Source organism: Oncorhynchus kisutch, linkage group LG18 (genome assembly GCF_002021735.2).
Source record: "Oncorhynchus kisutch isolate 150728-3 linkage group LG18, Okis_V2, whole genome shotgun sequence".
Taxonomy (NCBI): domain Eukaryota; kingdom Metazoa; phylum Chordata; class Actinopteri; order Salmoniformes; family Salmonidae; genus Oncorhynchus; species Oncorhynchus kisutch.
The window spans coordinates 31,311,922-31,338,281 of NC_034191.2; the positions used below are offsets into that span (position 1 = coordinate 31,311,922).

General features: G+C 46.0%; 1 pseudogene; it reads right to left on the reverse strand.

Annotated features, from left to right (window-relative positions):
• Positions 1-4,674: 4,674 nt before the first annotated feature.
• Positions 4,675-26,360, reverse strand: part of LOC109909418 (Fanconi anemia group J protein-like) — a 61,719-nt pseudogene continuing 40,033 nt past the window's right edge.

Here is a 26,360-nt window from a genome sequence, read left to right on the forward strand (position 1 = left end):
GGCATCTGCACTGTTCAAGAAAATGTGTTTTGTAGAATGTTCTGTGGAAATTGTTAAAAGTACTCCTTGTGTATATAATTGTATGATTTGATTAACTTTGCCGTCATTGGTTTTTGTTTGACATACATTTTAAAGTGAAAAATTGGAGTCTCTGCATCATTCTGTTACCATGGATTTGCCCCAATCAAACCCAAAGTGGATTTTAGTCTCTCCTTGTGCATAAACTGCTTTCAAGGAATCAACAATTGTTTGTATGTGTGTATATGGGGAGCACCAGCTAGAGGCCAACCAGACCTAGTACAAGGTGCTGTGTCCCTCCCTGTAAGGTCGAGGCTTACCTGGTCCAGGGTGGGGTCCCGTGGGTGCTGGATCTCAGTTTCCACCACAGCAGCAGACGAGGAAGAGGGGTTCTGGAAGGCACAACCTCTACACTGTAGTAGCCTCGTCACAGAGCACGCCACTGGGTCGCAGATAGCACTGTAGGCTGTATGTGTGTGTGTTTAAGAGAAAGAGAAAGTCAAGTTAAAAACAACTAAATGCTCCATTTCACCCACGTAAAGTAACCCACAGAAAAGCCTGTAAGGAGAAAGCATCAAAGGCCTCTGAGCAGCTAGCCACTCATTAACCCACTCCTCAGCACAGGAAGGCATACATCATAATCCCGGGGGAAAGTGAATTTGTACAAACGCTCTTTGGCTGGTGAAACTGATTGCTGTTTTATAATGACAGATAGTTTAAATGGATCATTAAATTGAAGGGACTGTAAATACATATACCAATGGAACTATAGAATGCTGTTGAGGAAGTGTGTACTGTATGTATGGATGAAAGGTGCTTGGATCAGAGAAATAGAATGATGCATTCTTATTCTTCAGCTTGGATAGCAACACTGTCAAAGGAAAAAGTGACTAGGGGATTCTAGCAGGCACCATGGCTTCTTTTGTCCTGACTAATCTACCGAGTCAGTGATTTGGATGAATCCAGGTTAGAGCCTTTCAGAGTTGGGACATCGTTCAGACAGGTTGGTTTCGCTCACCCCCACTTCAAAGAAAGAGGAGCTCCCCAGCATAGACTTATGGCATCAATGAAGCAGGGGTTTTGTGACTATGGAAACATCTTGCTGACTGCAGTGTTTAGCTCCTATGACAGCTTCCCTCTCTTTTTCGGCATCCCCAAAGAGGTACTAAAACAAGCCTGAACAAGGAAAGTCTGTAATAGCAGGTTTTTCATATGTGACTGTATTATTCCAAACCCCTACAGTGAAATCACAAATGAACTAATTCCTGTAGGTTAGGCAACAATGTAAAGATGAAAGATAGAGTCAGATGTATGATTTATTTCAGGTCTACCTGTAGTGTTGTTGTCCCTGTAAGGCTGAAGACTGCTTCGGGGGGCCTGTATGGCCACGATTCCCCGGACCATCAGTAGGGTAGGGGGTACATGGGGGCCTGGGTGGGAGATGGACACTGGGCTGGGCCTGTGGTCCCCCACCCTCTGGTGCATTTAAGCCTGGCTATCTTTTCCAGATCACACAGAGTGCTCTGTAGCTCACCTAAGGTACACGGTCCAGTCATCTGGAACAGGGTCTCTGGTAATTAGTCATCCGGAAGTCAAGACTTGAGTTGGCATGATGTGCATCGTATCACCTGTTACACACAAACAATCTGCATCACTACCTCAGATACCTAGGCTCCAACCATGGTCTATGCAGTGGCCTCTAACTCGCCTTTATCCTCCGAGAGGCCCTGTTGGCCCCTCTATCCTGCTTACAGCTCCTCTGCACCTTGATGCCTAGAGGGAGAAAGCAACGGATGGATGGTTTTGTTTTCCAAATGAGCACTGATAAATTGACTGACAGAAAAAGGACACACTGACAAAATTACTCTGTGACACGTACGGGCTATTACCTTTTCTCCCCAATTGGTAATTACAGTCTCGTCCCATCGCTGCAACTCCCGTACGGACTCGAGAGAGGCGAAGGTCGAGAGCCACGCGTCCTCCAAAACTCGACCCTGCCAAGCCGCACTGCTTGAGTAATTTTGCTCGCTTAACCCGGAAGCCAGCCGTACCAATGTATTGGAGGAAACACTGTACAACTGGCAACCATGTCAGCAGGCATGCGCTCGGCCAACCGCAGGAGTCGCTAGAGCGCGATGGGACAAGGACATCCCGGTAGGCCAAACCCTTCCCTAACCTGGAAGACGCTGAGCCAATTGTGCGCCGTCTCCCGGTCGCAGCCGGCTGCAATACAGCCCGGGATCGAAGCCGGGTCTGTAGTGACGCCTGCAGTGCCTTAGACCGCTGTGCCACTCGGGATGTCTGTAACCTTTCTGACTATCAGGCCCTTCCTTTGTTAGACCAGTGGGGCTACGCTCAGTCTCAGGTTCACCTCCAGGACTTCCTGAGGGACACACTCTGCCCTCACATTTAGGGCTTTGGCCCTAATACTAGTCCCAGGCTTGGTAGAGGCCTGGTCCTTCCATCCTGTGATGGCTTGCTCTCCCTCAGTCTCCTCAGCCTTGGACCTGAACCAGCCACACTAGCATATCTGACTCTGGCTGTCCTGCCATGGACCTATAGGCCCTGGTCTTTGGTCTGGGACACTGGAGGTGGGTGCTAAGGGCAACCCTGCCTTGGTCCTGCCTCTGCCTCTCTGACTGCACCTGACTTGGGTCTGGTTCTTAGCTTGGGTCTAGGAAAGAACTCTCCCTTTCCATGGCTGGGTCTTGCCACAGCACCTTAACCTGCCAATTAAAGCAAATTATGTCAATATGCCAGTCGCCCTATACTGCTTAGTGTTCTGTTAAGTGGAAAAATCTCAAACAAGCTGAAACAATGGAACCAAACTTACTTTCCAATTATCATCAACCTGGGACCAAAACAAATGCAATTCCAATTAGCCTACTGCATGAATAAACACACTCATTGATATAATTTGTTCAAACTCGTAAGAATATCTAAAGCCCGACTTAGGCTAATCAATGACGAGATATTAAAGGGACTTAGGGAAGCCACAGTAAATACTCCAATAACCTTACAGTGCTACAGAACAACAGACTAACCGCCTATTAGGATGCTTTTAGGACATCTGCTTACCCTCTCCCATGGCACGCTTGTTGATACTGATGTTAACGAGGTGCCCAGTCACGTTCAGCCATGCAATTACATTAACTAATGATGCTAAGGCACTGTCGTACAGTGAGGCTGATGAGCAGAGAGGAGAGCTTTAATTGAATGGTTCGGTCGACCACTTTGGGCTCCTCTGTCAACCAATCACAGGTTAGGGATCGTTAGGGAGGTTTGTGGTCTAACGAGACAACATCCTGTCAAGCTAATGGGGCTTAATTTGCCAGACTTCACTGTTCATGCCTCCCTCCATCAAAAGTTTAGCTTCTTTAACCAATGGGATGATTGCTCATTTTCGGTAAACCCCAATAATCCAAACAAGGCCCTTAAAACCATGATCACAACTAATCCTCCTAACACTGTAAATGACCTTTTACTCTTCACAACATCATTAAAACATTTTCCCCATTAAGAGGAAAGGTTAGCATGTATGTGACAATATATGCCATTTGCTTTAACTGTTCGTAAACAAAGATTACAGGTGTATATGTGAGGCAATAAATACATATTTACCAAGGTTTAATGGAAGCCATAATATCACATCAAACACAATACTATCTCGCTTTGGCAGAGGGCTGCAAGCCAGAAATTAAGAAAATGACCGCCACCATAGCAAAGACAGACAGGTAGAACAACTAATAAAATATAAACATAAAAACAGGTAATCGCAGTGCTAGAGGCATCACTACAGACCTGGGTTTGATCCCGGGCTGTATCACAACCGGCCGTGATAGGGAGTCCCATAGGGTGGCACACAATTGGCCCAGCATCGTCCGGGTTAGGGGAGGGTCTGGCCGTGGAGGCTTGTGGCGGTCCGAGCACCTGCAGGCTGAGCTCAGTCGTCAGTTGAATTTGGTTTCCTCCGAAACATTGATGTGGCTGGCTTCAGGGTTAAGCGGGTGGGTATTGAGAAGCGTGGTTTGGCGGGTCATGTTTCGGAGGACGCATGACTCGACCTTTGCCTCCTGAGCCCTTGGGGAGTTGCAGCGATGAGACAAGATCGAAATTGGGGAGAAAAAGGGGGTCAAATACAAAAAAAAGAACAATAATAATAAAAATTATAAACAAAATAAATAAAAAATATATTATTTAAACTAGGCAGTCAATTACAGTTTCATAACAGAAAAATAAAATGCAGCATTTATAATTTTAAATGACGTTTTTGAACGTCCTTGAGTGGCCCAGCCAGAGCCCGGACTTGAAGCCAATCAAACATCTCTGGAGACCTGAAAATAGCTGTGCAGCGACGCTCCCCATCCAACCTGACAGAGCTTGAGAGGATCTACAGAGAGGAATGGGAGAAACTCCCCAAATACAGGTGTGCCAAGCTTGTTCCGTCATACCCCAAAAGACTCGATGCTCTAATCACTGCCAAAGGTGCTTCAACAAAGTACTGAGTAAATGGTCTGAATACTTATGTAAATGTGATATTTCCATTTTGTAATACTTTTGCAAACATTTCTAAAAAACAGTTTTTGCTTTGTCATTATTGGGTATTGTGTGTAGATAGATGAGGGGGAAACAAAGCACTGTACACCATGCCAATACAAGGTGCTTTATTGACAGTTCAATCTACCCATCTGCACTCTTCCACATCAACTTGACAACACAAACCAAAACCAGCAAACATTATTTTATTAATCAATTTTCCATATCACAATTATTTATATTTACTGATATATAGTCACCCTGGAGCTGTTCTCAAAATGGATGATGGGGTTTCTGAGGTTTCTTGTGTTGCTGGAAAGGCCTTTGTGCGTTTCCCCAAGTCATTAAACACACGATACACATCCCACACCACACCTCCCCCCTCTAGTTTACATCAGACAATTATTTTATCATAGGATTGTACAGTAATTTTGGGGTAAAAACGGAAGAGTTCTATCTGTGTGAAGTCAGACATGCTGCCTCACCCCCCACTCCTCTCCTCACTCCAAATAACACATCTCATTAAAACACATAACGGGACAATGCTTCCATCGCGTTTACAGGAAAATAAAGACGCATTTCTTCTTGCATTTTAATGATGTGTAAATATAAGACAAAAATATAAGACTGCACGTTAACATGGCAATTTGTGCAACGTTCGTTAGCTCCAGACTGTTTAAACAGATAATGTCAGACGAGACGACCCAGCCATGCTGTCACGCTAGATAATGAGACATGATGATCTGAGAACTGGCTTTACTGAGCGTCTTGGTGTCTGTCTAATTGTCTATAGTCTATGGTTATAACCTGGAACCTGGGCCCGTGTTTATAAAGAGTTTCAGTTCGAATGCTGATCTAGGATCATGTCTCCCCTGTCCATATCATTTTAATAATGATTTAAAAAGAAGCACTGATTCTAGATCAGCACTCCTACTGAGCCTCTGAATACAGGCCCTGGTGCCTAGTCATCTACAGTTATAAACTGGTGTCTAGTCATCTATGGATATAACCTGAGGGACAACAGAGAATTAGCTGGTTAGTTTAGGATGCTTTCTGTCTGGACCTGGACAGCCTGCGTGTCCTGCTGCCTGTCTGCCTGTTCTGGCCCTGGGTCCCCCCTGGGTCTGACCCTGCGCCTGGGTCTGGTTCACCTCCTGTCCTCCTGTCCTTCTCCCGGACCTTGGTCCTCCTTTCTCTGGGTCTCTTGCTGTTGGGCCTTGTCACCACTCTCGCTGCCTGTCCTGTTCCCATCTCACACTGACAGTCTCTACTAGCTGAGGGAGCAAGAGCGCCGCCCCTCTGGGTATCAGTGGTAATGACCGTTCCTGTGCCCCTGCTCTGGGCCAAACAGGTCCTCAGACACAGCCTGGGCTGTTCCGGTAGATAGAGCAAGGCTGGCCGCAAGCACAGTTCCCTCCCCTGTCATCGTCCAATGCACTGTCCTGGGGAGAGGCTTGGTCCACATCCTCTTCATCATCAAACATCTCAGGTGTGAAGATGCTCTGGTCTTCCTCTAGCAGGGTTGGATCGTCTGGGCTCTGGTCCTGGCTGGGAGGGGTAGCTGCCGGTCCATCCGTCCCCTTATGGGCCTTCCTTCCTGGGCAGGGGATCCAGACTTACATTCTCCTGGTTCTCCTTCTCCCCCTTCACAGAGTCAGGCCGAGGCGGGACGACCAGAGGACCACAACGCCGGCCTGGGTCCCGGGCCTGGAAGATGGGGGGGTCTTGAAGAGGGTGGAGCTCACAGGGGTGGAGGTGGTGCAGGGGACGTGGGTGGTGGAGACAGTGGGGTGTTGCTGTGTCTGCTTCTGGTCACGTGCCCACGGAGAATACACACGTTATGGGAAAGACAACACAGTTGTATGAAGACTTATTATACATTTAGACATTCAGATGAGCTGATTGGAGCAGTCATCAGGTGTTGACAGTAAAGGTGAGAAAATAACGGGGAAAGTACATTGACGATGCCGACATTGGCCTCAAGGATCCTATATGCTGGGCCCGTAACAGCTAGGTTAGTGTACAGTACACTGCACATTTTTAGTGGTTTAGGGGTGTGGGCAAAGGATGTCTTTCTGACTCTTATCCAGAACAGTGCAGTGGAGAAGAAATCCCCACCACCGTCTCATGCTCAATATAACACAAACAATGGTCAATGTGATTTATTTAAAGCAACAGTCTAACATCTGCTCATCAAGCTGTTTGCCTCAGACCAACCCAGCATCACTCAGCCATGTATAAGGTCTCGTAGTAATGAGACAGATTGGTGCACATACAAACTCCCCCCACCTGATCCAGCTCTTGACACCCCCACCCACCCCTCAAAACGCAATTGACCAAACAGCTCAGCCTTACAGCGACCCAAGTAACGAGACAGACAATAGACTAGAGCTCTAGAACGGAGTGTATCCACTTAATTTATAAACCCAGTGACCTCATAGTACTATCATTCCGTTAGGTTCAGACCCCATGTTTTTCTATGGATCCATCCTCAGTGAGGTCCAAGGTAACATACGAAGCCTGATATCTCGCTGCATTTACGCTCACTTAGCTTGACACCTATAAGAGGTTCTGTAACAAGCAGCGGAGGGTAGGATCAGAAGCAAAACAGACCTAAAACATAATATACACAACGTTTTGTACATCAACATGTCTTAACATTCCTAAAGAGGAAGAAATGTCAAATGATTTGACTAAAACCGAAGCTAAGAATCCTGAACATTGGTCAAATGAAACCCTTGCAGGAGGAAACGGCATCGGCTCCTCTACACCCCTAACATCCTTGTTCCATTACATTTATTTATCAGAGAAGTAGATCCAAAAAGCCTCACACATTGTTCCCCTGTTCCCATCCACTTTACTGGGACAGGACTGTTCATATAATACCATCCCATCATGAATAACAAGATAGAGGAACACACCAGATGTTGGTCTGCAGTGAGGTCATGTAGTCGAGGTAGTGGGAGATCTTTGTGGAAGACTGATGCAATGGACTCATTAGGAACCACTTATACAAGGAGTTAACGTAAAGAGCTCTGGATGAAGCTTTCATATATTTTTATGCACCAATCAAACCTCTGACAATCTACCAACTTCCCTGACATAACTTATTTATCTAATGTAATAGATCTCTATACATCTCATCTGTGTTTCCATGGCTGATGGTGGACAGAGGCCACAGAGCAGGTGGGACAGAGACCATAGGGGGAAACCAGGACCTGACCCCCTGTAGCTGGGTGTGGGGCTCTGGGACCTGAGAGGTGGTAGTATGGTAGTGTGGTGCATCGTGGCCCAGAGAAGGCTGTCTGAGCTGGGGCTAGGACTGGGCCGACAGTGGGACAGATCTTCCACAGTCACTAGAGATTGACTGGCTGAACAGGATGGTGGTGCTGTTGAACATCTGGCTCCCTGCTCCATGGGTCTCTCCTGCCCCCTGTTGGCACCTGGAGAAGGTCATCAGCGACTGCATAGCACAGATGAAGGCGTTGTTGTGCCTGAAAAGGTTATGCACCCACTTGTACAGACCTGGTGTAAACAGACACCAATCTTGTTAGTGGAAAACAAAATATAAAAACAAAATTATTCCTACTTTTCTAATAACACTTAATTTATCAATCCTCTAGGTTAAAACCACAACACACCTCTATCTTGTGGACAAGCATCACCACCAAGTGCCCAAGATAAGAAACTACACATTGTGTCAGGCAACGGAGACAGAGGGTTTGTTTGAGTAATTCAAGCTCGAGTGGCTGCAACCTGCGATCATTCATTTCAGTACCTGAAATGTATTTGTTGGGGTTGTTCCCAAACTGGTCATCTACCAGAATGAGGGCTCCCCAGTCATTCTTGTGTCTAATACACCTGTGGTAGTAAAAACATGTTCAAGTTCAGGTAGTAACCTCCTGGTTTTTAAAATGATCAAAAAATGTTATGCTTACTGATCATGAGCCTGATTTGTGAGCTAGGAAGAAGACTCCTGTGATAGGATGAGTCGAGGACAGAGAAACAAACAAGAACACAAAGAGACCCGTACCTGACCAGGGCTTGGTTGAGGGCTCTGTAGGCCTGGATCTCACCAGCGGGAGCCTGACAGCAGACCCCTGGCTTTACAGTGCTGGTCATTATACTTCATCTTCAGCTCCACCTGAAAACAGCAGGCATGTTAGATGGAGACACCTCACAGGACGGGTTATCAGGACACTGCAATACTGCCACCACAGACCAAATGAAAGCTGAAACAGAGCAGACAACAGGAGACAGACTGGTATGCTTACAAAGACATTGAAAGATTAATGATAGAAAACATTTGTCCCGTTTTAAAATCTGGTTAGCTGAAGTCACTAGTCTGTTTCATATGGCAAGGATTTAGCATGATATCTCTGGCAGATCCATCACATTCGATAAGATATGGCAACCCTTTCTGTTTTATCTATCATGTGATGGGCAACATGACACAGAGTCTGCAATCCACCCTGATCCATAGTAGCATACTTATTTATGACTTTTGTGTCCAATTTCAATTTTAAAAAATGGTGCCGATTATTTTCTACTCAGTCAAGGCACTGTTTTTGTTTTTCCTGTCTTCTTCCAGAGGGTGGGGGTGTTATTGTTGTATTGTTTGCTGTTATCGGTCTGCTTGTAAAAATGAACATGTATAAATAATGTACTTTTATTGTTACAGCCTTATTATAAAATTACATGTTTTCCTCATCAATATACACACACACAATACCCCATAACGACAAAGCTGAAACAGGTTCAGACCCTTTGCTATGAGACTCTAAATTGAGCTCAGGTGCATCCTGTTTCCACTGATCATCCTTGAGATGTTTCTTCAACTTGATTGCAGTCCACCTGTGGTAAATTCAATTGAACAATGTATAAAAATATTTCCCGCTATGCGCACAATTCTTCTCTAACATGATTACTAATTGATTTAAAGAAAATGTAGTTCAACACCGTACCGAGGGTTTCGTAAGAGAGCGCATAGATACAAAATACTAATCGCTAGTGTGAATACCGGCAAAACGCTACGACCAGCAAAACATTTATTTGTGTATGTTACATCGATATTTAGTCGATCGATACACCCCAGACTTTTGTCCATCTGTTTCAGCTCGGTTTGTTTTCCAGTTATGTAGTTCACTGTCTCAACATAAGGCACATTTCTTACAGACCTTTCCCAGCTTTAAAAGGTCAGCATTTAAAAATAGATTTAATAGATTTCACCTACATTCTAATTAAACAGACGATAAATACTAGTCCACTAAGTGTTCTAGAATGCAGGAAAATGTGGGTCAGTTCAAGAGGGTGAAATGTTTTCTTTACCTTATGTCCTTATAATCCAATCACTCATCTGAACTTTATTATAGCCTCAATATGCTTAACAGTTGTGATGCATTTCGAACGTTATGGGTGCGTTGGAAAAATGACAAGCTCACGAAATGCATCTGATTAATTCATTAGGAGTATGATTTACATTCATAATTTGAACCACAATGTAACAAATAAGCAAACTGGTTTTAACTTTAGCAAACATTGTCAACATTAAATGTCCTCACTTAGCCTATCTTCATCTCCCTCGGTTGCACTGTACTTTCTACTTTTAGCACCCTGGTCAAAAATGGTGCGTGCCCTTGCAAGGTCAAAATTTCAGGACTCCGGTTCCCCCATTGAAATTGTCTTTAGGTCAGGAATCCGATTCAACCGCGGGCCCCAAAAAATTCTGGAGCGGATGGTCAGGGGCCGAAACATAATTCCAAATTATTTGTGGACTGCAAATTGACCGCAAGAAACCACACAGATATAATATTTGACTAAAACATAATTTCAAACCTAGCTTACATTTGGATATGATCACATATACAGTGCCTTTGGAAATAATTCAGACCCCTCGACTTTTCCCACATTTTGTTAAGTTACAGCCAAATGACATGTCCTCCTAAAATGTCTTAACACAAACTCTCTTTGTAAAATCGAAATTCTAAGAACGATAGTGTGTTGAATAGATTTACAGTGGATTCGGAAAGTATTCAGACCCCTTGACGTTTTACACCATTTGTTACATTACAGCCTTATTCTAAAATTAATTTATAACATTTTTTACTCATCAATCTACACACAATACCGCATAATGACAAATCGAAAAACAGGTTTTTAGACATTTTGGATAATTTATTAAAAACAGATACCTTATTTACATAAGTATTCAGACCCTTTGCTATGAGACTCAATTGAGCTCTGGTACATCCGGTTTCCATTGATCATCCTTGATGTTTCTACAACTTGGAGTCCACCTGTCTATATATAGAGCAAAAACCAAGTCATGGGGTCGAAGGAATTGTCTGTAAATCTCCGAGACCGGATTGTGTAGAGGCACAGATCTGGGGAAGAGTACCAAAACATTTCTGTAGCATTGAAGGTCCCCAAGAACACAGTGGCCTCCATCATTCTTAAATGGAAGAAGTTTGGAACCACCAAGACTCTTCCTAGAGCTGGCCGCCCGGCCAAACTGAGCAATCGGGGGAGAAGGGCCTAGGTCAGGGAGGTGACCAAAAACCCGATGGTCACTCTGACTGAACTCCAGAGTTCCTCTGTGGAGATGGGAGAAACTTCCAGAAGGACAACCATCTATGCAGCACTCCACCAATCAGGTCTTCATGGTAGAGTGGCCAGACGGAAGGCACTCCTTAGTAAAAGTCACACGACAGCCCGCTTGGAGTTTGTCAAAAGGCACCTAAAGCACTCTCAGAACATGAGAAACAAGATTTTATGGTCTCATGAAACCAAGATTGAACTCTTTGGCCTTAATGCCAAGCGTCACGTCTGGAGGAAACCTGGCACCATCCCTACGGTGAAGCATGGTGGTCATCAAGGGGTGTTGTGTGTAGATTGCTGAGCATTTTTTTTAAAATGGAATCCATTTTAAAATAAGGCTGTAACGTAACAAAATGTGGGAAAAGTGCCTTCGGAAAGTATTCAGACCCCTTGAGTTTATCCACATTTTGTTACGTTACAGCCTTAAAATAAAATGGATTAAATAAAAAAAAATCCTCAGCAATCTACACAAAATCATAACATTTGACTGAATCTTGTGTAGCCCAGAGCATTATCTTTGACATGAAGTGAGAAGGACAAATCGCTACTTGTCAGACACCCCAAAACCGCTCCAGTGGCTGATAGGCTAGCCATAGCTGTGGGCCATCACCTGTGCTCGGACCTGCCATCTAGCACCTTTCAGGCATCAGGCAGGGCACATCCATTGAGAACTAATGTGATTCGTGTGGGCTGTGGAGTGGGAAGGTGAGGGGCAGACCGGAATCTCAGGGGGAGACGCCAACCCCCTGTAAAAAAAGAGCCTGAAGAGGTTTATTGCCTGCCCAGAATTCCCCCTCAGACAGATCTGTTGTGAAAGGGGGAATAAAGGGGGCATACAGTGGAGATGAAGAAGAGCAGAGACAGGAGTTCGGAGGGGATCTAGGCAACACAAGTGATGAAGTTGATCTGGAAAACAGATCTGCTGTGAAAGCTGGGAGGATAGAGAAAAAGGCAAAGAGATGGTGAGACAGGAGGTGGGGGGCAGAAAAGGTGGTCCAGTCAACACAAGACGAGCAACAAGCCATGCCACAAAAAGGCCACGAAAGCATCCATCTCCATCAATTTGCATCCATCCATCAATTAATCTCTCCTGGATTTTCAGCGCTAACCTTTTGGGATTGACAAGTGAAAAGTTCATGTGGCGTCTGACGGGGGGGGGGGGGGGGGGACATATGGGACATGCCAGCGAACAACAGGAACTGACAGGCAGGTGCTGTGTGTTCACAGCCCAGAGCACCATGTCCCCTAACGACACGGGCATGTACACACTGTTCCCCTCTCTGCTTTCTGTCCTGGCAGAGAGGTGTGTCATTACTGGACGTCATCATGGTCTGGATGAGTCCGTCCATATTTGGTCTGAGCCAAATAAAGAACAGGAATTAGATTCATGTAAAAAATAAATAAATAAACACCTCACTAGACCATGTCAAAATGGACCTGCAGAAGCCACTCCATTTTCTTCCTGGCCAGATGTATACCACTCATGTCATGGGGGCTCACGAGGCGCAGGTTTAGTGGCTGGATGGTGAGATGAGATGTCTCCTCCTGTCTGTTAAACACCAGAGGGCTTGATGCATCTGCTTCTGAGACCACGAACGGAAATGGCCAATATCCCCGAGCAGCCAATGTCATCGAAATCCAATGGGAGTCCATTTCAGCGTCCCACCCCAAGTGAAAACCATATCTGACATGACAGGATGCATATGTGAAAAAGCCAATTCTAGCTTCTAGCGAATCTCCTCCTAAATGTGAAAGAAACTGCCAGATAGAAGAGATTAGTTAAAATGTCAGGAGATCGCTAGTCCCTCGTTCGCTTTGGCCCAGTCCTCCCACAGCTACCTGTTCATGCTTAAAAACATACATTTGACCAGCAAGCATGGTTTGCAGCTGAGCAGACCGGTTTGCGTGTGCCCCCCTGGCAGTCCTAACCATCTTGTGCCTGTCAGTGAGATTGTGGAGCGCTCCATCTGCCTAATGTGGCAGAGCTGACAGCTGGGTGCCTCGTCCTCAGTGTGTCCCTGTAAGACGTGAACACAACCAGCACACACACACATTCTTACACCCCCCCCTAAACTGTCTGGTCCTCCTCCTCCATAAAGTATCAAAGCAGAGACACGAGGTCTCTATAAAACTATGTTTGTGTCTTAAAATGTCTGCTGTACTCCTCATTAAGAAAACAGAGATGCCGTATCAGTGGCCTTTCATTGCCTGTTGAACCAGAGGATTGTTTCTCTCCCTCACACACGACTGTGTATTGTAAGACATGCCTGTTGTGGAAAAAACAACTCTACATGTGTATAATGTAACATGGTGTGCGTTCCAAATGGCACCCTATTCCTTATATAGTGCAGGGCTCTGGTCAAATGTAGTGCACTAAATAGGGAATAGGGTAACATTTGGGATGCACTTTAAAATGTAATAGTAGCTTAGCAGAGCTTTCGGTGTGGAGGACTGTTTACAGTTCACCTTTGATCTCAGGCACGATAACAGGCTAGTAAACGCAGGGCTGCTCTGTGCTTTGGTTAAAACCTTAAAGTTTTGCTGAGAGTTGGGTCTGGGAAAAGCAGTCTAGGCATGAAGGTAGGCGTCCACAATACATGAGGGCTCTACGTAAGCTATAGGGGGTGCATGCTTGAAATGTGGGACAGGGTCAGTGAGTCCAAGTTAACGTGTGCTGAGAAGGGAATGTCTATATGTGCTTCCATAAAGGCATAAATGTTAAACAGCTGGGAGAGTAAGAATATATGTACTTTTGTGGCTGTGGGCATGTGAGCGAGACCATTTGAGTGTAGTAGAAGTGTAGTTGTGAGAGAAAGTGTGCACTACATGTGTGATATGAACATGCGTGCATGTGAGTGTGTATCTGACCCCTCTAAGATCCCCGTCATAGCCGAGGCAGCGTTGTGTTGCTGTGTACCTGTGGCTTCCTGCCTGCCCGGCGCCTGCTTGGTTGTTTTAGCGTAGCTGTCAGAGGGGCCGTGGAGACAAACAGTCACAATGACCTGGACCTGACAGTCATTAGTGTCATGTCCTGTTCCCTCTTCTGGTAATGGGGGTCAGCTAGCAGACCTTACCACCCCCCCAGGGCTCCTCTGGGGCCAGGACCGGCAGCTGACACACCAGGAGAAGAAAAAATAAAAAGGAGAGAGCAAGAAAGCTGACATGCGGACTGCCATTTACACCATAGATGAGAGGAAAGAGAACTTTTCAGAAAATATGCTGTGCTGTGCTGTTGGGTGAACCTGTTTCTCAGCATGAGTATCCCCCAGAAGCCCATAGCTCGCACTCTCTCTCTCTCTCTCCCCCCTCTTTCCTTCGGCCACATCTAGCCTACTCATCTCCCATCCCTCCAAGGCTACTCAAAAAGGGAGCCTGCGATCGGGCTACACGATAAGGCTAAATACTGATGCTGATCATTTGAACTTACTCTACCTATCGTCTTCTGATTTCGTCCTTATTCGGGTGTAAATATGAGACAAAAAATCCACAGAAAAGTGTTATTAACTCACCTGCCTCTGTATGTGGCGATCACGATTTGCTCATCATCAACTAAGGCACGCTCACAATAAAGACCTGCACGCGATGCATGCATACTAACCAGTCTTACAGGGGTTTACATGGTTTTGTGTACAAGGTGATAGAAATCTCCACGGCAGTACCAGTGTTTAATAATACATTCCTATGGATATATTTTGGACCCGAAGGACCAACCGCACAGACAACCGGTAGAGCAAGTTCAAACGTTACATTATTCAACATTCTGGCTTGTGAGGAAACTTTCCAAGTGTTTGCAGTGCTTTAATTCAGACTGTATACACAGAAAGATGGCATCACAGTCAGATTTATTAGGCAACACTGGGCCATGACAAAAAGGTAAGGAAGAATGGAGGAGGGATGGATGGAGGGAGGGTGAGAGGAAGACAAAGGTAGAAACTATCTGCTCAGGACAGACAGAACAATCACTTTGGGATTTTTTATTTATCCGTTATTTTACCAGGTAAATTGACTGAGAACACATTCTCATTTACAGCAACGACCTGGGGAATAGTTACAGGGGAGAGGAGGGGGATGAATGAGCCAATTGTAAACTGGGGATTATTAGGTGACTGTGATGGTTTGAGGGCCAGATTGGGAATTTAGCCAGGACACCGGGGTTAACACCCCTACTCTTACGATATGTGCCATGGGATCTTTAATGACCTCAGTGAGTCAGGACACCCGTTTAACCTCCCATCCGAAAGTCGGCACCCTACACAGGGCAGTGTCCTGGGGCATTAGGATATTTTTTTAGACCAGAGGAAAGAGTGCCTCCTACTGGCCCTCCAACACCACTTCCAGCAGCATCTGGTCTCCCATCCAGGGACTGACCAGAACCAACCCTGCTTAGCGTCAGAAGCAAGCCAGCAGTGGTAGGCAGGGTGGTATGCTGCTGGCAAATTATATTACAGAGCACCAGAAAAAGAAGAGGATGGAGGATGCACTTTGTATATGTGTGTGTGTCCCAGTGTGTGTGTGTGTGTCCCAGTGTGTGTGTGTGTGTCCCAGTGTGTGTGTGTGTGTGTCCCAGTGTGTGTGTGTGTGTCCCAGTGTGTGTGTGTGTGTGTGTCCCAGTGTGTGTGTGTGTGTCCCAGTGTGTGTGTGTGTCCCAGTGTGTGTGTGTGTGTGTCCCAGTGTGTGTGTGTGTGTGTCCCAGTGTGTGTGTGTGTGTGTGTCCCAGTGTGTGTGTGTGTGTGTGTGTCCCAGTGTGTGCATGTGTGCGTGTCCCAGTGTGTGTGTGTGTGTCCCAGTGTGTGTGTGTGTCCCAGTGTGTGTATGTGTGTGTGTCCCAGTGTGTGTGTATGTGTGTGTGTCCCAGTGTGTGTGTGTGTGTGTCCCAGTGTGTGTGTGTGTGTGTGTCCCAGTGTGTGTGTGTGTGTGTCCCAGTGTGTGTATGTGTGTGTCCCAGTGTGTGTATGTGTGTGTCCCAGTGTGTGTATGTGTGTTCAGAACTTTTTCAGTGTGGAGGTCTGTAAGAAAACACATTGGTAGCCAGCAGATTCTGTGAAGCGCTTACACCTGTATGTGACTGACTGGACACAACAGTAAACAGGGGTCTTTCTCTCTGGGTCCTCTGCTGTGAAACAGACCTGATGGGCTCACCTGGTTCTTACCTGCAGGTCCTTGATGTTGGGGAAGGGGATGCCGACGTTGACCACTGTTCTGGCGTTGTCGTCTGTGAAGTCCAGTCCTTCACTCACCTTCCCTCTACACACAGCCATCAGCAGAGCTCCATTTGGGGGGGGGGGGGGGGGACAGAAACAACCCCAACATCAACCCAGTCATCTGTCCTAAACAGATATGACTAGAATTCTTCCATATTTAAAAGGGTACCCAACACCAAACCAATTGGTGCTCAATCCCTTGCACAAGAGAGATACAGACAGACTGACACAGAGTGAAGAAGAGAGAGTGAGACAGCCCAGTCTCACCTCTGTCCCATGCAAACTCTCCACTGATTCTGATGGCATCATAGTTTTCTCCTCCTCTAGGCTCTGTGATCACCGTCTTCCTCTCCCCCAGCTTCTCCCCCAGCCCTGTGTTGGTCAAGCAGTCACACAGCTTGTCAAGCACCTCAGAAAACAGAACACCAGCAAACAGAGCAGGGCTTCATGGATGCATCAATAAAAATAATAAACCGTGTGATTTGTTCATATCTTTTTCAATTAATCTTTTTCTTAACATTTCTTCATTTGTTTACTCTTTGGCTGGTAGACATTGCATCATTTTAAAAACTCCAGAAGATCCCTGAAGAGTACACGACATAGCCTTCCAATAAATAACTATCAATTGGTCCTAACATGAATCAGGCTTGGCACCACTATGGGATGGAAGCTATTCTTCACATGGGTCTTAATGACCTAATGAAGCAACAGAGCAGGAGTTGAGACTACAGTAAACAGGAGAAAAACTATGGCAATATTACACCAAGAAATGTGGTCCACATTAGAGCCCCCTGAGAAAACCTTTCACATAGCAGCATAAATACTGAGGTTTGTCTGCCAGCCAAAAGCAGCAACCTCTCCTCTCACAAGACATACAGAGAAACAGGTTTCCAGGTTTCCTGGAAGTTAGAGGGGGCACAATCCTTTCAGGGCTAAACAGTCCAGTACACTGTCCTAACAGCTTGGCATCCAGACACTGCAGGTGTGTGTGTGTCTTAATGTCTGAAACAAAGTTCACACCATGATGGCACTGGAAGCTCCTCTGCCCCCCAGCCTGTCGTTCTCCCTCCTGTGGCTCAGTTTCCCCCTCCCCTTCCTCCACAAAGTTGATGCGTTTAAACCCCCCCACTCTTCCTCCATCCATAATAAAATCACTGTTGCTGCTGTTGCTGTTAGTGCAAAAAGTCACAGTCTCTCCAGGGAGGAACATTGATCTAAAAGCCCTCTCCTCGTCAGCTCCTAGCAGAGATCTAGTCATGTCTCCACCGTAGCGGATTATTTGCATGGCTTCACAATCAAAGAGCATCTTCATTGGTTTGGAAATGTGTTTGAAGGGTCAAGTAGAAGTTCTTCTTGTCTTGTAGTCAGCAGAAAAACTTCTCACGTCAGAGCTGGGACAAAGAAGTAGTAGTACTAAAACATTGTTTGCAGTTAGTCGGTTACTCTAACACAGGGAAAGATAGGGAAATGAAACATTACGAGCGTGTGGATGGATGGATGGATAGTTCCTCTGGTTCCTGGCACACCAAGATGACTGACTAGCTACAGCCTGCCTGTGATTGTGAAATGAAGCAGAGGCGTATTTAATCAGGTCGCCTCGCTCAGTGCCACAAAACAACCGGGAGGGCCTGGAAACAGGAACATTTGCATCAATAAAACACAACATTTTCACAAAGGCCGAAGCGTTACATTGACAAGGGCCGTCCGCTTCATTCGTCAACCACCACCACAACTCCTCCACAAAACTGGTTGTCCCAACAATTGCTTTCCGATCCAATCCTGACTGACAATGGGTGAATTATTCATGTTATAAACAAAACAGCCATTATCTGCCACACTGCACTTGAGGAAGACCAGAGGAGAGGCCGATTCAAGGAGGAAGGGAAGAGGAAGCTCAGTCTCTCACTGATTTAATTGATGGACTGGGTCACTGTAGTCAGCATCTTGGATTGTTGAGATTGTCCTTTATGCAGCCGACGTAAAACTTCTGCCAGGGAACAGCGAGTAACCTGATAACAAAGGAAGAGTAACCCGATAATAAAACGCCAGCCAGGGCTCTTAAAACACAGAGTGTAAGTCACAAATAGCACCCTATTCCCTATATAGTGCACTACTTTTGACCAGAGCTCTTTAGCCCCCCCCCCCCCCCTATGGGACATGGTCAAAAGTAGTGGACTATAAAGGGAGTAGGGTGCCATTTGAGACACAGAAAGAGACACATGCACTTGAGCAGCACAAACAGTCTTTGTGCAGAGCTTGTCGTTTATATTCCCCGAGTTGTAATTTGTAAAGCCCTTATAAAAGCGGGGGGCGAAATACAATCCAGTCAGTGCCACTCCAGCAGGAGCCACTTGGCTTGCAGCAAGGCCCAGGGTAATGGTCCCTAATGCTTTTATCTCTCAGACACTAAGAGTAAACATCACTCTGACTGCATTCCAAATAGCACACTACTCCATACATAGTGCAGTGCTTTTGACCATTAAAGTAGTGTACTTTAAAAGGGAATATGGTGCCATTTAGGATGAACCTTCTGTTTCGTTGCTCCAACTGATGCTGCCATTTAATTACGAGCACATTTTCCTTAATCTTGACTGAGTAGAGCTGGGTTCAAAGGCGATGATTCGAGGCAGGGCAGACAATAGGCAGGGAGCATAAATATTCAAATCAGTAGATGGTGATAGTGCTGACGTCATCCAAGTATTCCTATGCAAGCTCCCGATTGTTCATGAACTATTTGAAATGTGCCATATTGCTGAATCTTATACCGCAGTGGGTTGAATGGCAACAAACAATTGTTAAGGATCATGGTGAAAGTGGCCACAACTAGCAAAGGATTATAGTCGATGAGGTTGTTTTCATCCTGCCTGAGAGTCAACCGGGAGCCTCCTCGTAGCCTGCCTGTGTCAGCACGTGGTCCTGTGTGACAACAAATCTAGTAGTCACTATTTCATTTAAGCTTTTGGGGCATTCTGACAAAATGCACATAGAAATGTGAGTTATAGATCCGTCACTCTCATTGAAAGCAAGTCTAAGAAGCGACAGATTTGTTCTATCTGCGTTATTTCTAAGCTTCCCGTTTTTAAGTTTGGTATCTTTTACTTTAAGTTTTGTGCACCAGGTTCAAACATACTATATTTTGAGTTGTTGAAAACATAATTCACATCGGTTTAGACGGTAGAATGATTCTCTACACTATACTTGCTAGTTTTGTCGCAAACTAAAATTAGGCAAACTATTCCAATTTCAGCAGTCACGAAATGGGAGGAGCGATTTCTGCCTAGTGCAATTTTAATTAAATGTAATTCAACTTGAAAGAATTCACAGTGGGGTTCGAACTTGATCATAATAAACTAATTTTAAAGCCTAAAACGACCGCAATAAAAAAAGGTCTGGTGATCATACATAGGGTTTCTAGGGCAGACCAGGGCTTTTGGTGCCGCTAGGTTGCTACGCAGTAGCCGAGGGCTGGCTAGGTCTAGGAGACGGTGCTACACTACTCTATGGAGAGGCAGGCAGACACATGACAGTCACCTAGCTATTCATCAAGGCTAGTCTCCTCTGCCAGACAGCTCACCTTGACCTCTAACTGATCTGACCAAACTAATGACAGCTAATATAATTTTGCAAGAACTATGCACAAGCAATCGGTGCACACCAAAGTGAGGACCTGTGTAGAGTTTATGTGGCCGAGTCCACACGTAGTACACAGAGTATAACTGGAAGGATGCCGTTGTGTACCATGGTGTGAGTGTGTGTGTAACTTGGCCTTCATGACTAATTTAAGGGCATTATCTGACGGGTAGGTGGCGTATCCACAGGGTCTGCTGAAGTGCTACAGTAAATGTCAATCTGCACACTCGGCTGGTGCCCAGGTGCAAACACAACAGGAACGACCCACAGAGGGGAAAACCACCACACACAGACATTTTAAAGTAAAATGGCTCCTTCTGAATTTACTTAATTTAAACAAATATGAAGGAAATAGATGAAGAGGAAACAAACTGAAGGTGGCAAACGTGTGACTCAAACCCCCTAGTGGCAATGTGTAGTCCACAACCACTGGATCGGCAGCAGGCCAGTGCTAGCATGGCCCCTCATTCTACAAGGCACACAATAAGGGTCCAGGCAACATGACATGAGGAGGACTACAGCATTTAGCCAGTCTCAGAGTAACCAACAGGCACAACTAACAGTGAATAATTCATGGTGATTTCTGGGTGTGGTGTGTGTGTGTGTGTGTGCGTGTGTGCAACAAACAACTTAGTAGAGTGGGCCAGATCTTTGCTTTGTCTAGTCTGGAGGGACGAATGCCACTCTTAGGCACTGAACTCTACACCTCTCTCTTGTGCACATCTTCCCTCCCTCCTTCCATGGACCCACAATCTCCATATTTCACCTCTTTCCTCTCCCCTCCCTCTGTCTGCCCTTCCCCACCCCTGGTGTCGGTGGGCTGTGTTGCGACACGTCACTGTTCTGGTAGCGCCCGTTAAATTATGGAAGGGGTCTTGGGCGACTGTAGCATTAATGAAACATGCAGACCTGCCTGCTCCTACGCTGCTTTGTGGGTGAGAGCGGGAAATGTGTTGCAGCCTTAAATGATTCCGTTTAAATATGACTGCAATCATCACGCCAAGGGCGGTGCCAACCAAGTGACCACCTGCCTTCCCAACCCCTCCCCTGGTGTCCACATCTCGAGAGTGAAGCTTGGGCTGTCAAAGTTAAGCATGGAAGAAGATCTTCTTGGTATCTACTTGTAGTCTTTCCCTCCAGAAGGGTTAGCTGTTAGTGAGCACAGACACGGGTCATCATGATGATGTGGTCAGTGACACTTTGCTTCTTGAAAGTCCAATATCTTGAAAACTTGACTGCTGACATCTAAAACATTTTGGGATTGTATCAATAATGAAAAACCCCCGCCAAAATATAGTTTGAGTGGAATTCCCCTTTAAAGCTTTGCCTCCTCAAAGCTGTAGCTTAGCAAACATTTAGCCTACAACAGCAGCAGCAGTGCACCTCAGGTTTCCACTGTAAAAGGCCATATAAAACATCTCAGCTAGAACAGTAAAGATGGATACATCCCCGTCTGAGCAAGGTGCACTGCCCAGCCTCCTCCTCAGCCCCCAGCCTCCTCCTCAGCCCCCAGCCTCCTCCTCAGCCTCCTCCAGGCGCCAGCGTGGATGCCTTTTCACACATACAGCTAGGTGACATCACCCCTAATGGCCCTTATCTCAGTCTGCTTTAAAAGCATCTTGCGTTTCCTTTTGATCTTTTCACCTCTGGAAAACACTTTTTAATAAGCCCACCTCTCCTCTCCAACGCCCAGCGCTCTTGCGGTGCGGCCAGACTGCGAGGCGCGGGCAGAGGGGTACCGTGGTTTTAATGGGCATTAACTGGGGGGCTGTTGAGGCTCAAGTGCTACAAAACCACAGCTCCAGGAGGGCTCTGGGAGATGTCTGAGTGTGTAATGTCTGCAAGTAGTGTGTGTGCATGGCCACACACACACGCCTGTGTGTGTGCATGCGTGAGAGAGTACCTTTAACTGTGTGTTCTTGAGTTGTACTGTATGTTCAGTGTGCGTATGCACCCTCACTGTGTCTGCCAGAAGTGTGTGTGTGTGTGTCTGTCAGAGGGCGACTGACAGAGCCGAAAGGAAAGCAGGACGCCTCTGTGGCCTTGCTGTGTGATCTTAGTACTGTGTGACTGTGGCCTTCATACCACTGCCTCTCAGATAGGCATCATCCAGACATACTGGACAGAGGCACCTGGAGACGACCCATCCTCTGTCTCACTCACACACACGGCTCACCGGCTCCAGAGGGCCTCAACAGACTCTACAATTAATACCCCTCATCTCTTCATCATCTTTAAGAGACGTCTGTCTGCACATTAAATATTAATGCAGAGGGCATAGAGCTCCTACACTAGTCATCAATAATACCCACCTAGAGTTGCTCTGTGGCTGTCTCTGCCTGCCTGGCGTCATGGCTGGGGGGAAAGAGACAAAACTGGATCCTAATAGGAGACTTTAAACATTCATATTCTGATAGCACTGATGTAGTCTCAACTGGATAGTCAACTAGAGGGAAAACCTTGAGCTTTGACAACATCAAAGGGTCAAAAACAAAACATAGGCCTATTGTAAATAAGCATAAAGAATGTGTGCATTGTAAGACACTAAACAGGCACACAAGAAGACACACAAAAAAAGGTATGCAGCACTATGCAAAAACACAAACAAACCTTCACATGTAACACTCACGTATCTGTGCACGTGCGAGCACTAACACACAGCCACAGTGACATGAGAGAGCCAGCTGTTCCCTAAGTGGACTGGTGGTGGTGATGTGACAGAGACACAGAGCCTGAATGGAAATCTATTATTCATGGAGGGAAGCATAACAAACAAAGGAGGACAAAGTATTTATCAACGGGCCCTTAGAAGTGTCTGGTTAACTGAAAGAGAATACCGGGTTTTATGTAAGGTATTTGTCAGCCTACAGCTATTTAAGAGACACCTAGTAGGTCTACATAGACATATACTATCGTTCAAAGGTTTGGGGTCATTTAGAAATGTCCTTGTTTTTGAAAGAAAAGCACATTTTTCATCAAATTGATCAGAAATACAGTGTAGACATTGTTAATGTTGTAAATGACCATTGTAGCTGGAAACAGCAGATTTTTTCAATGGAATATCTACATAGGCGTACAGAGGCCCATTATCAGCAACCATCACTCCTGGGTTCCAATGGCACATTGTGTTGGCTAAACCAAGTTTATCATTTTAAGAGGCTAATTGATCATTATAAAACCCTTTTGCAATTATGTTAGCAAAGCTGAAAACTGTTGTGCTGATTTAAAGAAGCAATAAAACACAGGAGTGATGGTTGCTGATAATAGGCCTCTGTACGCCTATGTAGATATTCCATTAAACATCTGCCGTTTCCAGCTACAATAGTTATTTACAACATTAACAATGTTGACGCTGTATTTCTGATCAATTTGATATTTTAATGGACAAAAACAAGGACATTTCTAAGTGATCCCAAACTTTTGAAAGGTAGTGTATATTACAGCTGCTATGGACTCTTAGGACCTCTTCCTTTGGCATTCTGTTGAAATCAAACAAAACGTCTTACTCTCTACCAATTGCGCCAAACTTGCTTACACACAGCAAGGATATCATGGGTACATTAAAACACTCAACCTCAATACGTGGTCTCTAGCCCCTCCTGGTGGTAAATGGTAAGAACTGAAGATGATTTAAAGGAGAAATGGTCGTGTTCACTATGGCACTCTGAAGCAAACGTTTTGCAACGGCAAAAGAAAATCTATTGAACTTTTTCAAAACACGCTATGCTTGACTACATAGTCCGATTCCTTTCTGAGCATCGTTAACCATCAGATTGTTTCTGGATACTATGAAAAAAATCATGAAACATTACATCAGTGGTGAGGCTGGAATTAAGGTAGGAGGTTTCTTCTGATCTGTGACTTGCTGATGACATGGCTGCCAGCCTCCAGCTGGATAGAGAACTTGACCCCCAGCTCTGAGGAGAAGGATCCCATAGGAGACAATGTGCCTGAGGTCAGCACGATGCTGTGAACACTGTCCGAGATGTCTGAGAACGCCTGCCACCACACACACACACACACCACCACACCCCTTAGGACAGGCAGCGCTCCACGTAATGTAATAATACACTATGAGTAACATGTACTTTTATCCCCCAGTATAAAAGTTGTATACACAGCATTTACACTCCAGTACATCCTCACTGCTACTCACCACGGCTGAGTTGAGGCACCAGAAGCTGAGTGTGTGTACAAGGGTCTTGGCACTGTGGCGTCAGCGGTTGGGCCTGGCGAAGAAGCCCTGAGTATCTGGCACGTCTGGAGCAGTGGTCCAGGTGTAGGACTGCTGCAGCACCACGCGGTAGTCCTCTGCAAACCTGACCACGGGAACATGACCAGCACAGAAGTCTTCGTCAGTGATCGAAAGTGTTAGTATAATGTATTTTGTAGTATGTCGTTATGTTGATCTTGTTTTTCACCCTGACTACAATACACATTTCCCAATTAGGACAATAAAAATACTGACTGATTGTTAAAGACTGGTTCACAGACTGGTTCTGACCTGCTCTTCTCCCTGTAGAGGAAGTCTAGCACAATGAAGAGACTCTTGAGGACAGAGGAGCTGACTGAGCTGATGGTGGGGACCTCCAATGTGTCCTCTCTCCCATTCACCAGCCCAACCCCTCTTTCTCCAACACCGCTGCTAGGTGCTTCGATACAGGGGGAGAGATGAGGGAGGGAAGGAGAAATGTGGAGAGAAAAGAGAGATGCTGTAGGCCTCCCTTCTAAACACACAAGTCTTGCAACAAAAAAAGGGGGTGAAAGTGAGAGATCAAAAGACAGGGACTGAGACAGAGACACAGGTGAGAGGAGACCTAGGTGGTCAACAACATTATCTGACCTGCAGCATGGCAAAGGTGTCAGTGGTGATGACCTTGGTATGGAAGAACCTCCTTGCCATTCCACCCCTTACAGGACATCTCATACTCCCTCTCAGCCAGAACACTGCAGCTCTCCTGCATCCAACTACACCACAGGAGGAACAGACAAACAGACAGAGAGAGCGAGAGAGTGGCCATCTTAGAACTACTGTTTGATATTGAGGAAAGCAAGGCTAGTGAAGACATGCTTTACAAGTATTGATTACATTTAATTGTTAACCAAGATGGGTTGATTAGTAGACCAGTTGTGCTTGTGCTGGCCTAGAAAGAATGTACCAGGAATAGATAGGTAGAGAAACACTACTGTAGTTTCAGTCGGGGAGGTGATGAGGGAGCTCTTACTTGAGCAGGCTGCAGCAGAAGGCCCAGAGGGGTTAGGGTCTACCTAGATGGGTTAAGGTCTAACTCACTCCAGGAATTTAGGGTCTATTTACTTGAGCAGGGAACAGCAGAAGGCCAGCAGCGGTTCGTGGTTGGAGCATCTGATGTTATCCAGCTTCTCCCTGGCAGACAGCAGCTGGGGTTTGTTCAGGGTGTAGCTGGCACAGTCCTCTATGTTGTGGGCCTCATCCAGAACCCCAATCTGACCCTTCAGGTTGATGTGAATCTGCAGGGGAGGAGAGGGAAGGAGATAGCGTCCCATCCCACTCCACCCTAGTAGACATGCAGTGGGTTTGACCAGGTAGTTGTCAAGGAATATGTTCAGCTAAAAGTAAAATGACACATCTATTCTTTAATGTGTGAAACCACCTTTTCTTCAGGCCTACATCCTCATCACTCACTCCTTCTCTAACTCCAACAATTCCCTGCAACCCTCGTTCCGCCAGACTCATGCTCTCCCTGATGATGGGGTCCAGTAGGTCGTTTTAGGGATAGAAGACTACACCCATCTCTCACTCCTCCTTATCCTTCTCTCTGCTCCCCTCACCATGCCTGCCCCTCCCACCAGACCCAAGCTCTCCCTGATGATGGGGTCCAGTAGGTCGTTTTAGGGATAGAAGACTACACCCATCTCTCACTCCTCCTTATCCTTCTCTCTGCTCCCCTCACCATGCCTGCCCCTCCCACCAGACCCAAGCTCTCCCTGATGACGGGGGTCCAGTAGATAGTTGTAGGGACAGAATAGGATACAGGCATGAGGTCCCTGGCAGCGTAGTAGGAGCAGGCCCTCAGCCTCCCCCCAGCCGACTGATGTCCCAGGACTGATGGAGACCTTGGACCCAGTGCAGTGTTCTGGTCCTGCATCTTGTGCACGCCATTTTTGAAGCGGTACAACACGCCCTGCACATATTCCTTGACCACTACCTGCGTGTGGTACGTAAGAGAGAGAGGAGGAAGAGTTGTTCTCATCCTTGACAATACACACATGAAAACGAATTAAGTTCAGCTTACTGGTGACCTTGAGGACCTCTCAGAACCAACACTGATCAATACCTTCATCATGGTTTATACACATAGGACATGTACAGACACACACTCAATATAGGCCAGTACC